This window comes from Typopeltis vanoorti, chromosome 14, assembly GCF_054136105.1.
Source record: "Typopeltis vanoorti isolate ZY-2024b chromosome 14, IOZ_Tvanoo_1.0, whole genome shotgun sequence".
In the NCBI taxonomy this organism is placed as follows: Eukaryota; Metazoa; Arthropoda; class Arachnida; order Uropygi; family Thelyphonidae; genus Typopeltis; species Typopeltis vanoorti.
The window spans coordinates 25987064-26001338 of NC_143562.1; positions in this window are offsets into that span (position 1 = coordinate 25987064).

A 14275-nucleotide genomic window follows, 5' to 3' on the forward strand; every position below is an offset into this window, starting at 1 on the left:
TTAATGGAATAATACAGGTAGTCATAATGCACTCTCAAGATCAGCATAAAATGCTGATCTTGAGAGTGCACACACACACACACACACACACGCGCGCGCGCGCGTATGTGTGTGTGTGTGATGTCCATCAATCAATGATCTATAGCGTAACTTTCCTAAAAAACTGCACGGAATTATTCTGAACAGCACTGTCATAATAACGAGCGTGTCCTACCATCGAAATATTGATCAGATCCGGATACTCTTTGACTAGACGTGGACTCCTGCAGTTACTTGATACCTACTCTATTGATCCTCCTAGCTCTCGAAATACAGTTCGATATCTTTGCTTTATCGATCCCTAATCAAATTCAAAGTGCTAGCGCTCTCTTTTTCAACCAGTTCGTTATTTAAGTATGTTTCTAAGTTACGTCTGTCACAGTTTCTTACTTTCCAGTTCCACCGATTTCTTTTTCTCAATAACCGCCTACTCCCTATACGGGAACAACATAGGCGTTAGCTGATATTTTTTTATACGATGCCGTTTTCCATTGTTAGACACCACGTGACCACTCTTACTGACTGTAAGCAGTACATGTGCCTAGTTCACCATCATATCTTTGATACTGGAGGTTCCCTCTGCCATTCTGTTAAGAAATGGTACTCAAAGAAAGCTACTTAAAAATTGATTTTGTTTACTTCATTCGCCAAATGGTTTCCCTGAAATCATCATATTCACGAGTCAAGTTTTAGTAATATAAACAAATCGCATTAACTACAGGAAAGTAAGTGCAGCAAATTAATCCTCACGCGCACAAATGCTAAAATGTGTGCATGTGGGGATTTACGGAATACAGTCTAATTTTAAATGACACTAGCAGACTTGGTTACTGTGCCTTAAACTGAAGGAAGAATTAAATCGCGAAGTGGGATGTAAAAAAGGCAAACTCAGGAAAATAAATAAAATTCGTTAACACCTTAGCGTTTTAGCCCTATGTACTTTTGGAAACTGAGGGGGGGGGAAGGCATTTCATTCTCACTAGTAGCCAAATCAGAGATACCTGGTCTAAGGCTATCACTAATTTATAAACGGCATCCAATGAAGAGATGCGCAAACTCAGGTCGAAAGCAAATTTCAAAAATGGATATAAAGGAAAATTATCTCATGATGCGTTCACCGAATCTCATAGTTGTTTTTTAAATATGCTAATACTTTGGGTGGAACTTTAGTCTAAAGTATTGCGAGTTGCCTTACTAGCATAGTTCAGTCAGTATTGACAATGCTAGGCATTTATATATTTTTATTTAAATTTATATATTTATTTATATTTTTTCTGCATTTATATATTTTTATTTAAATTTATATATTTATTTATATTTTTTCTGCATTTATATTTTTTATTATATAATCCCACTTTGAGATCCAATGAAGTGTTTTTTTTATTCAATCTTAAATGAGAATGAAATGAAAATAGAAATGAGCATGAAAATAATTTTCAAGGACATTTTCTTAATGTATTCTAAGATCATTTTGATTTCCATTCTAGTCTCATTTTTAATGATGATACTTCAAGTACTGCTAATAAAGCTTTATTATTATTATTATTATTATTCCTGATACCTCCAAGGAGTCCGAAGACTCATCGCGGGAGGACATCTTCAACTGTCTCTACACCTTACCTCTACTACGAATCAACGCCATCTACCGCCAACCTCCAACACCACCACAACTAGTAATTTTTGTCTGTAAATTGCGTGTGTTCTGAAGGGCCGATTTGTATGTATGCGGGATGAAAAACCCGAGTTTCCGGGAGAAAAAACCCTGCTACCTCCGTATGAGATCGGCTAACTCACCATCGATTGAAATCGACCAGATAAAGATTCCTCCCGTCGCGACGAGAATCGAACTTAGGCCTATTCCAATCGAAGGACGCAATGTACCGTCGTTCTTCCAATTGCGCTACGGAGGCGCTTTCAACTATCTTTATTGAGAATTTATGAGACGTATGGAATTTTCTTTATCTGGTGGTTGATAGTTCTTGAAAAACCAACATGGAATGTTAAACATGTCTGTTTATGTAGCAGAATTCTTAAAATTATCTTTAGATAATATTTTAAGAAACCTGTCTTTTATTTTAAGACTATTTTATTTTAAATAATAAAGTATTATTTATTATTTTAAATAATAAATAATACTTTATTATTAAAAAAGCCGGTCTCATACTGAGATGGAGGATTTTTTCATCCGGAAACTCGGGTTTTTCTCCCTAAGAACAGGCACACCAGCCCATGAACACACAAGGATCTACAGTGATAAAACACATCCTTATTCCCTCATTAGGAGGGCTGAGCTTGTCCTAAGGGACGGCGGAGCATGGGAACCCCATACGAATAAAAAATATGTATTATTTAAATTAAGGGGATATTAAATCCCACATTGTTTTAAAACCGAATAAGAAACTCAAAGATTGGAATCAAAGAGTTTCATGCCGAATATAGTAACTATATAGTAACTATAAACATATCGGCGACGACTAGCGTAAGCTAAAGCACGTAGTTCAAGTACGTAGTACAAACTAGGGCAACTCATTGCAAAGGTGAAGAAAGTTCTGATCGCTATTCTCAGTATTTTCCATAATATAAAGCCCATCTCCTAGGAGATGTGTGATGTTATACATTATGGTGGGAGGTCACTACCCAGACCGGTTTCGATCTTTATTGAGATCTCATCAGTGAGTAACTAGACCAAAGTATAATACTAAGGGTATAGCGAAAAGAACTTATATACTGTGCTATACAGAGCCAACAGGCTTCATTTCGGCGATGTAAAACATAATTTAAATTAAGGGGATATTAAATCCCACATTGTTTTAATATTTTTTAGTTGAGTTTCTTATTCTGTTTTAAAACAATGTGGGATTTAATATCCCCTTAATTCTGCAGTCTGTTTTATGGCCATGCTATTTAGCATTAAGATTACTCGCCACCCGTAAGTCTATAAATCGTTTACAGGAACGAGCTCAACCATCGGTGACGACTGTGGAAATCGATTGGCAACAGTCTGCTCATCGATTTTCAACAGTTGTGCCTAAAAAGAGTTCTACCTATGTCCCCTATGAAATTAAAATATATTAGATATTTTTAAATAATTTCGATTATTTCATGTAATCAAATAATCATTTCGCTTATTTTATTATTTTATTTTTTTATTTCATTTTATTTTAGTTATCGTTTTGTTTATTTATATGAGCATTTATTATTTTCTAATTTTTCGAACTGTTAAGACTGCTGTTAATACATATCGGATTGTGAACAAAACAAAATACATAGGAACGATCCAAGACCAATGGAAAAAAAGCGCTTTTTTTTCGTCATAATCATTCTCGTATAATGTCGGCATTCATTACCATACTAACTGCATGTAGATCAATTGGCAGCAGGGCCGTCGCCAGATTAGATCGCTCCCTGAGGCAAACAATTAAATATCGCTCTTAATGGATTATAAGACAAAAATATAAGAAAATCTCCAACTGCTATTTTGTTTTTATTACAAGAGAAACATTAATGCAAAACGATTACGTAATAATATTAATTAAATGTTTGCTCTACGGGAATATCGCACAATAAAACTGTTTGTAAGCTCTTCTAAATTTAAATTATAAGCTATGTCCGCTTCTATCGATATAATCGATTGCTAGACCGACCAATCTTTCTTGGGTCATTGCTATTCGCAAATAATTTTTAATCAGTTTAAGCTTGGAAAAACGTCTTTCCGTACTTGCTACGCTAACAATTCCTGTTAGCGTAGCGACGGCGCCTACCGCAATATGGTTGAACGAGCGCCCTTATTAAGCAGCGCCATGAGGCAGGGCTGCCTCTATGCTACACCCTGTAGACGGTACTGTTTGGCAGTGTATTTGAGGACATAAGTTGGTGTTGTTGCTTGGAATTACCTAACCAAGGTTATGGGGCTAAATTTCAATAAAAACCGTTCAGCTGGAACCCATTTTATATGTGTACAGACAGACAGATAGATAGATAGACACAGCTAACTAATAGATGTTTGGACATTTTGCTACACAGACTAAAAGTCTGGTCCCAACGCACTACGAATTTAGTTTATCGTTCAGTAGAGGCTAGGATGTTTTTCCCTCGGAAAAAACATCGAACTCATCTCCTCAGTCATTTTATTGGGATTTATAAAAATAATCATGAAATGTCTTCCTTCCTCCTTAGCAGATAGCAAGGTAGAAAGGTTAATAATATAGTCCTTTTGTTGTTTGATAAGGACAAAAACAGCTACTTGCCCTCTAAGGTACGCCAAGATATGAAGGGTACTGGTGCTTTTTATAAAGTTTGCAAGGAAATTAAAATTCTTTCAATTACGATAGAATGTTAATGTTATGAAACTCAAAATATCCGACAGCTGAAGCTTTCAACTTTTTTCCAGAAAATAAAAGTAAATTAAACTAAGCATTGTTAATGGATTACATAAAAATAGCACGGAGATTATACATGTTTTATGAAAGCTTAAAAACTTCTAGTTACAATAAACCCATAGGAAGTAGGACAATCTTTTCGATCTAGCAGCCGACAGGTCCATGTTTGCAGAATCTAGATAAAAGTAGGATGCGAAAGATAGCTGTCACCGCCTGGTGTTCCTAATCCTAACTAGAGGGAAATCGACAGGAAAAAAAAAAAGTTCTTGTAGTCAGTGACTAGAATTGAACTTATAAGTTTTGCTTCGTCAGATGGGAATTTATTTCGAAACGAAGTGGCCACTTAAGCACTTTATAATTTTTGAAAATTTTAAAGTGCTTAAGAAAATTACATTTGAACCATTTAAATCGCCCCAAAATAACAATATTTGCCGTATAATTTGTAACATAATGTTCTATCTTAGCGTATACATAAGAAAACAATTTAATCTTTACATCATCTACACGTTCTACTTAGAAGATAGCTTTTGCAGGCGACTTTCTTTCTTTATGTCTAGACACAGAATATCTAAAGAAACAGTGAGCTGTAAATCAATCTAATCTAGTGGCTGAAACATTCTCCGTAACAGTATACATTAGGGTTACGGACACACACACACACACACACACACACACACACACACACACACACACACACACACACACACACACACACACACACACACACACACACACACACACACACACACACAACGTAAATTGTAATGAAATGTCAACTTTAAAAAAAAAAGAAAAAAAAAAACAAGACAAATGTGAAATTAAATGCAGTAATTTTTCTTGTCTGTTTTTTGTGATTACGAGAACAGTAATAAACCCGCATTTTTTTAAAAATTTCTTTTCATAACAGCGTGAAATTTACCCATCTTAGCACATTTTATAATTAATTTCTTTTAAAATTTAAAAAAAAAAGGTTGATGTTTATTAACTGGCTTTCTGGATTTATAAGTTGCATTTACAACATTTTATTTTTTATATATTTTAACGTTTAACCTTCCTTCTGGATCGTACAATAAATTTGGTAATTTAATCGTAGCAATTAATAACGTAACCTATTAGCTAAATTATAACCGAGTACCTCGAATTTGTAAGGTTTCAAAATATGAAGAAAAAAAAGTGTTTTCTCCACCTATTTTTGACACCACCGCAGCCGCATCTTTCAACCAATGTCCACTAAATTTGGACATATTTAGAATGTAATCGTTTCTTACTTGTTGAGGGGTCTCTCGGTAATTCAGCATAATAAAATTAAATAAAGGGGAAGATTTTTTTTTGCATTGTTTCTGCTCTTGCTTAAAATCCTCTGAAAAATGCGGCCTAAATTGGACTAAAATTAAAGGGAAAAAGAAGATTTCAGAGTCATATCATTTAATGTTTGGCAATCAGTTTGAAATGTAGCTGTTTCTTAGTTGAGGTCCTGAACCACAATATAGAGTGAGGTTGTAACGAAGGTGGAAAGAAGAAAATAAAGAAAAGTAAAATGACACCGACGTCACTAGAGGTGACATCTTCAACTCATTTAGACCAGCTGTTCTTAAAAAAGGAAGTGTCTGCAATTTAAAAGCAGCTACTTGGCTGACATTATTGTTTTATTTCTTGAAAATGTAAAATTTTTCTATAATTCGAGCAATATTATAACATCATAAGCAATAATAATATTACTGATTATTAAAAGTAATGAAAGTAAATTAAAAATTCTAAGTTGAAGTCAAGTTACTGCTTCCTAAAGCCCATGGGAATGTCAGCGGATACCCCCGATGGGCAAGGTTCATCGTGCCATGTAACAAGTGAACGTGTTTGTGGCCGATATAAATTAGAGGAATACGATGCTCCCAAGTCTGTTGAAGTGTGTCCGGGTGAAATGGCTGTGAAAAGGGAACTGACGGAGTCAGAAAGAGGCGTTGTGATAAGATGTCATTTGCAGACCTATCTGTTCGGCAAAATGTTGAAAAATTGGGGCATCCCAGGTCAATTACTCAGTGATGCTATACTGAGATGGAAGCGCAGGGAGTCAACTGCAACTGCTGCCCAGAGTGGACGACCCACCACACTCACCGAACGTGACCGTAGCGTTCTATAAAGGATCATATGTAAAAACCACCATTCGTCGGCCGACACGTTGAATGCGGAGTTTTGGGCACCGACTGGAACAGGAATCTGCACAAAAACATTTAGAACCGAGCCCCAGGACATGGGTTTCCATGGTAGGACCACAATATGCAAGCTCCACATTACCAGAACCAACATGCAGCATTGTCTTCAGCGGTGAAAAAAGCGTGTGCAGTGGGACGTGGAAGCTTGGAAAGCTGTGTTATGGAGCAACGAATCACACTACGTCCTGTACCAAGCAGATGCACGAGTATGGGTGAGGCGGATATCCGGTGAATCTCTCTTACTAGAGTGCGTAACCCCAACTATGAAATTGGGAGGTTGCGGTGGGATGGTATGGTCCTGGTTTGACCTCGGACATCTGTTTGTGGTGCAATGAACAGTGAATTCCGAGAAGTATCTGAAAATGCTGAGCAATGCAATGCTTCCTACTAGCGTTTCTACGGATGTCCATTGTCTCTTTCAGTAAGACAGCGTCGTGTAATAAGGCTGCTGCTGTAACTGCGTGATTTGTGGACATGAACGCCCCCCACACTTGACTGGCCCCACAGAACTCTGAACTCAACCCTATTGAGCATCTTTGGGATGAACTGGAGCATGGGGTGAAGTCAAAGGACATCTATCCCACAACAGTCTAGGACCTCGTATGCCCCGTAGGATTGCTACAGTCCAGCGAAAGGAGGTCCTACATCTTATTAAGAAGGGTGCCACAGCTGTTTGTTCTTCACACTGTGGTGCCTGTTGACTTCTTTCCAGGCAGTGTACTACAATCCTCCATATTTCTGTTTCGTGATAGTTCGGTTAAAAATGACAGATTTTCATCCGTACACGCATGCGCTAGCGCGCGCACGCGCACACGCACACACACACACACACACACACACACACACACACACACACACACACACACATGCAGACACGCACAAATAACTTCAGGACATTAGATCATGATAGTTAGCTTAGAAAGTTACTTACAAACGGAGATCCAGTTTAGAATCAACACCCTTTCGTCAAAAGGATCATATCATTATTAATAATGAAAATTAATATCAATGACATTCTTGAATAACGATCAGCTTTTCTTTTACACACTAACAGAAATATGGGCATGTAGACTTCTAGACAACTAAATAACTTATATTCAGTCATGCTTGAGAGAAAAATACATGTAATTGATTTCACCCTTCTTTGACAGATGGCGCCTAGTTGATGGTCGGGTAAGTAAACAAAATTACCAAGTGTGGTGTGATGAAAACCGGTTGCATGCAACTGTGATGACAGTTTGCTCTCTTGGGTCCATCACGTCACGTTATTGACCTTTACTTTTCCCAGAAGATGCAGTAAAGTTGGCTTTCACTGCTGGCACTATCGCAGCATCTTAAGAGATACTTCTGAAGGGAATTTCGTAAAGACGTCAGAACTAATGAAGAACTCGTCTCAGTAAGATGAGTTTAAGCTAGTAGGTTAAGCAAGACGAGATGAAATAGTACAGTCATGCAATATCTCGATGAAGAGTAGCTTTAAGAATCAGAGTTCATTGACATCTGATGAAATCCAATTTTATTTCTTTTTGGCTGCGTTGATAACCCAGAAAAAAAAGGGACCGTAGCTCTACATATCGATATATACAATGAGAAGGTCCCCAAGTTAAGTTTTCAGAACTCTTTGAGATATGGAGTCCAGAAGATATAGAAAGCAGTCTGCAGAGATTTTAGCCAAGTAGATGCGATCATATCCCCTGATGCCACAGATTGGTTCGTGGCCGATTTCGTCTCACGAACAGCACATTTTACTTCGTCTTAAGTGCATTTGGATTGATATCCAGTGACTGAGAATAATGAGATATGTCCACTATTCCCATAAGATGGCATGGCGCATTATCCTCTGATAAATATGGAGAGATAAACTGTGAGCACTAAGAAATGATGATCAATATTTACTGGTAAGTTGTGGCATTAACAGATCATTCGGATGGTATTCAGAAGCGTAATGCCAAGGAAATGCTCTCTACGCCATCACCACCAGGTGCAGGTTCTATTGATGCACGTTGCTGCCAATCATACATACACTGGCGAGCCGTTAGCACGAAAAAACTGGAAGCAGATCCTATCATCCATTTATAACGAAGCCGATTGCAACTTGCGTTACGAATCCTACTTAGCACACGATCGTTATATTACCTATTATTGGACTGATGGCGATCATTTCTGCATAATTCTTGCAATTAATATTTGCAATTCTTGTAATTTTATATCAGATCCACAAAAGCAAGAAAGTCTCCGTATCTATAGCACTGATGTGAGAGTAAGAGGGTAAGAATAAAATCGAAGATTCTTCTGATTTCATTCTGACGCAAAACTAGGGATAATATGGGGGGGGCGGTGAGGAAGTCCCGATAAAGTTAGGATGTTTTCCTTTCTCTTGGTTATCTGTGCATGAGTTGGAAGAGAAGAGTAATGCCAGTAAGTCAGCCTTGGTTTAGGATAACATGACAATTGCATCATCTGAATAAGAGAACATTGGGCACAACTGTTGCACATCCTTGTAATGGACCAGAAGGCTCGACTACCGTTTGGACAGGAGGAAAGTTGCAGCATTTGGTTCATTCAAAAGTCGGAGATTTATTGATGCCTATACTGTAGCATGCTACAGTATGGGCTGAATGCGATACTTGAGCTTTGGTCTGGAAAACCACTTGTAACAAGCTTTTTTTTTTTTTTTTTTTACTACCTTGGCGCACTTGACTTGCGAAGAGCAATGGCTTATGTAGTGATTGGTACTCTTTTACAGTATATTTACAGTGATATGTATTCTTCTACAATATACGTGGGCTGTTCAATAAGTAATAAGGCTAATTTTACTGTGGCGAAACCACTCATCACAATATTAATTTCTGTGAAATAAAGAAATGTTGCTGTCTGTATTAACAAAAGAGATGGCGTATACGGGCTGATGTGCCAGAGTGTCACGTGACTAAACGCAAGTGCTCATCGGCGCTTCTACGAGGTGCGACCAGTCTTCGAAATGGAAGCGTCCTTGGAACAGCGTTATGCGATTAAATTTTGTGTGCGTTTGCAAAAATCGGCATCGGACACTTTTAATATGACACGCGAAGCTTTCCACGATGAAGCAATGTCGAGGGCAAATGTTTTTCACTGGCATAAAACGTTTAAGGAAGGAAGACAAAATGTGGAAGATCTTGAGCGTGAGGGAAGACCTTCAACGTCCATCACAGAGACAATGATCAACACAGCAGCGATTATCATCAAGCACGTCAGAAGGAAGCGTCCGTTGCTGAAGAATGGCTTCTTATTGCACCACGATAATGCAAGGCCACATATTGCTGGTGGTGTAGTGGACATTTTGCAGAAAAACAACACACATATCCTACCATACCCTCCATACAGTCCTGATCTCGCACCGTGCGATTTCTGGCTGTTTCCTCAATTCAAGAAACCACTAAGAGGCCGCCATTTCGAAAGCAACAAAGCATGTGTAAAAGCTGCCGAGGCGGTTTTGAAAGAACTCTCAAAAAACGGACTCTCACATGTGTTTAAGAAGTGGACGCAACGTTGGGACAAATGCATCGCGTCTCACAGTAGTTACTTCGAAAAAGACCGTGTAAATGATGACGATTAAAGGTAATCCGTTTTCTGTATAAATATAGTCTTATTACTTATTGAACAGCCTACGTATCTCACTCGTTTAATCAATATTTGTGGCAGCTCTGGGATATCCAGAATATTTAAATAAACGGACTAGTTCAAAAGCAATGGAAAATTCTAATTTTAGTATATCATTCAACGATAATACAACAAATCCTACCACTGACCTTTTCAGTTCATTTTAATTTTGAGGTGTGTGTGGGTGTGTGTGCGCGCGCGCTCGAACGATCTCCATTACAACTAATTCGTGGACTTTAGAGTGTCTGGGAATGAGCAAATAGTTAAACCAAGTTTGTGCCAATCCAAACAGCTCATATATTATTACAGAGTGTTTGTTATAGCCTACCTAAATCGCATCGTGGGTCATATAGCACGGTACGGTACGTACACAGTATAGTCTGTCATTTAGAAGCGACAAGCCATCTCTATCAGGCAGAAGAGATGACTAATTAGAAATGATATTTCGGGAATCCTGTGCTTTTCGGGACCGCTTATCACGCCTCAAATGAAACAGTAAAGAGCCAATGTGAAGACTGACCTGAGTTAAATATACTGATGGATGGATTAAACTATAATTACGAGAATAAATAGCGTGAGTTATATGGCGAGCTACTGCTTATGGGGGGATGCTAACTTTAGAGAGGTTGATTAGGGTGAGTGTGGAGCAACAGCTGTAGCTAATGATTCCTGGAAAGAGATACAATCTTATATCAGATAACCATTCAACTGAATCCGAGCATTTCTCGTTATAGTTAATGATAGAACTAAAATGAAAAACAAACACACTCACCACCTCTTCCGTTGCAAAATCTATCTCATTATAAAATAGAAAATTAAGTAATTATCGAAAGAATTCAGTAATGCCCAGTATCTTGCGAAGTCATTACACTCATTACACAAGAGTAGAGTAATTACTAGCTGTTCTAGAACTCGTTCTACTGAATGGATTTGGACTTTTACTATGTGGAATGTAATTTCGATATCAGAAAGGCATTTATCTCTCTTCGAGCTATTCTTTAATGCTAGTCAAATGAAAAATAAAGTAGATGAACCCGATTCCAAATGACGTAACCGACAAACCATCGATCTGCGTTAAAGTGATGTTGACTGCACAACTAAAGCTTTATTGCATGTCATATCGCAAAGGAGTCGCAGTAGCTCAGTTGATATAGACAAGTTCCTTTGGTTGGAAAGACGCGGGTTTTAATCCAGTCTGTGACAAGCGGAACCATTATAAGGTATTTCCGATCGAATGGTGAGTTAGCCGGTCTCCTACCTAGGTGGAGGGTTTTCTCCTGGAAAGTTGGGTTTTTCTTCCTCAAACCAGCCCCGATTATGGATCTCAAGTAGAGATTCATAATGGTCAATCTCCTGGATGGAGATGACACTTGGCATCGTAAATCATGATCAGCATTTTTGAACGTTTGGTACCTTCGTTCAAAGCAGTGTCTTTTTGCATAAACGTTTCTTTTTCCCTTTTTTTTTCTCTTCTTTGCTTTTTACACTGATTTTGGGAATCGGCTTGTTAAGTAATTTTCATTTTATGTTGATCCTACCTGCTTGCTGTACAACAATAGTAGGAAGCACTATAGTTGTAGTAGAAGTACTATATTTGTAGATGAAGGTACCAATTTTGCAGCATGAGAAACCGAACCTGGAGATTAAATCCTCTGAATGAGATCGTCAAAATGACCTTCTGGTGAAACAGCTCCTGTAAGGATTTTCATATCATGACGATTTCCAAGCAAATTTTTTTCCAACCGAACGGAACTTGTCAATACGTTAAACATGTGTCTGTTTTCGATTTGTGTTATAGAAACGTTTTCAAACAAAATGTAATTTGTACCAAAATGTATGAATGTACATAAATAACAAATGTTTCCATTTAAAGTGTTTATTTATTAATACGAAATCAAAAAAAAAAAATCGTCTTCGACTGATGTCACCTCATATGACCCGTCTTCAGTTGAGAAAGTCCTTAAGACATGACAATGTTAGCAACATGAATAACTTCACATTGTTAACATTGTCATCACTACTGTCCAATTTTTGAACTATGACGATAACACAGATCTGGAAAAGTGGTTCGACTAGATGAATTCAATCTGCTCATTGCGAATTCGTACCTCAAGGTTAATGCTGCATTCTCCAAGCGTTATCTGATTTCGATTTGGTTTTAAGAATATTCTCTAATTAAATCCCTGTTATTTATGGCAATGAATTCAATCTACAAATGTCAATTTTTTCTCCTTTCTACTTGACTTCTGTACAGCTACGGTATCGTAGGTGCACAAAATAAGCAAATAAATACATCTTCGAACACGTTTTATTCTTTAAAGGGAGTAAGCAAGGCCATTTCAGTTCTAACTGGCTTTTTGAAAATCGGTGGACAGACAGCCTCCACCCATAGCCATCACTCATAATTGGCTCAAGGCTATCAATGATTTTATAGGCATCCAGGGAGCAGAGAAGGGAAAATTGCTGCCGCAATTTCGTGGTTCCAGAACGAACACTATATATATTATTGTTTGAAATAGTGTGAGTTCTATGGTTGTTTTTCTCGAGTTGAGGGATTAAAAAGCTCTAGTATCGGAGAGAATAACCGTTATATACCTGTGACAAAGCTTAAAAAATGTTCCTGATGTCGACAATTAAATTCGAACTTATAACAGTCCTTCTTCTTCTTCTAGTTGTTTAACTGTATGGAAGCAAACGCCATTTATACAGTGCTCCGCATGAACCCTAATAAATAAATAAATATCAAGTGAATGCGCAAAAATAAATGAAGAAATAAGTAACGAATGCATGTGTACACAAGTAATTTAAAAACATAATAAATGAATGTAGAAAAATAATTAAAAAAAAATGAATGAATGTATTAAAATAATTTTAAAAAAATGAATGAATGTAGAAAAATAAATAAATATCAAATAAATAAATCAACCAATCAATAAATAAGAAACCTTCCTTTCTGTTAAAAATAGCTTAATTCAGACAAAAGCAATAATAATAAAACCAAATTAGGAATCTTTATATACTTTTTTCCCCAGTCTGTCTCATGTTAAATAACCAGCTATCCAAGATTGGAAATATGACATTTGATAACATTTTTGCGTGTAGATATATAATTTTTGCTCGTTGTCTGCAATTTGCTACCATATTTTGTTTTGATAAATTCAGAGTTTGGCACGCACCCAGGAAACACTGATGAGTTTTCTCGAAATGATTTTTTTTTTTTAAGTGAGCAATCACGAATAACTTTCCCCTCTATGGCATACATAAGCAACTATAAATTACGCATTACATTTTATAGTTAGCTATGATAAATAAAAACAAGATAAAAAAATTTCATACTAACTGTTGGAGAATGGCGACTAACCGTTATCATTCTATGTAAACGATCTTGCTTCGTTTTTTGCCAAATAAATAAAGAAATCTCATAGCGTTTGAGAAGTAAATGGGAAACCATTACGAATGATCGGCGAATGTTATGGGAATTTTTACACCTGACCTTCTTGACAGTAGCGCAATAAATTCTTGTCGGCTGATATTAAATGTCGCTGAGTGTGAGGCTACAGATGATAGAAACATGTGATACAGAATAAACCTTTAGCGTATGTTATTCTTATTCTTATTAGTTGAAATGGAAGTGACGTATGCCTCTTAGGCAAACAAGATCTTTTTCACAAAACAAAATTAATTTTTGTTGACATATTTGCACAGTAATTTTGAACAAGAAAATTTTCAAAATCGCTCGTTAAATCAATCAAACTATGACTTATGAATTAAAGGTAGAAGTAAATCTTTACTAATAAGAATTAAATCAGCTTTGAATTCATTCTTTTAAAAACTACTTGTATTTATTTATTTATTGCACATACACGTACTACCGCCTACATATTATTTATTCAGCAGATGACCAATGATGACTCTGTTTTTGGTCCATTCCTGTTTATTTTTAGTTCTTTTTATTTTTTATTTTTAATGATTCCCGGTGCACATTGGTACTGTGAGTGGGCTAATGAT